The sequence below is a fragment of the Penaeus monodon genome, chromosome 29 (assembly GCF_015228065.2).
Source record: "Penaeus monodon isolate SGIC_2016 chromosome 29, NSTDA_Pmon_1, whole genome shotgun sequence".
Classification (NCBI taxonomy): Eukaryota; Metazoa; Arthropoda; class Malacostraca; order Decapoda; family Penaeidae; genus Penaeus; species Penaeus monodon.
In genome coordinates this window covers 32,243,571-32,243,787 of record NC_051414.1, presented here as the reverse complement: position 1 = coordinate 32,243,787, position 217 = coordinate 32,243,571, and the positions used below count along the sequence as shown (strand labels likewise).

General features: G+C 28.6%; 1 protein-coding gene across 1 annotated transcript in view; it reads right to left on the bottom strand.

The window, feature by feature from the left end:
* Positions 1 to 217, bottom strand: part of LOC119591690 (carbonic anhydrase-related protein 10-like) — a gene marked incomplete at its 5' end in the record, with an annotated part of 13,391 nt that overhangs the window by 1,207 nt on the left and 11,967 nt on the right.

Genomic DNA, 217 nt, shown 5'->3' with positions numbered 1-217 from the left:
ACTTCTCTTGAAAATGAAGAAGTTTTTTAGTGTTTTCCTTTTTTAATTTATATATAAAAAAAGTGCTCAGTGAATATGCATGTCTTGTTATTGCGAGTCCTTTGCCAATATTAAACCTCAACGGAACAGAACGAAAAAATAAAGTAAAGCAGGTAAGGTTTTAATGAATACATTTCCCCAATTGTCGTTTTACAATTACATTTAGATAAATCCAATT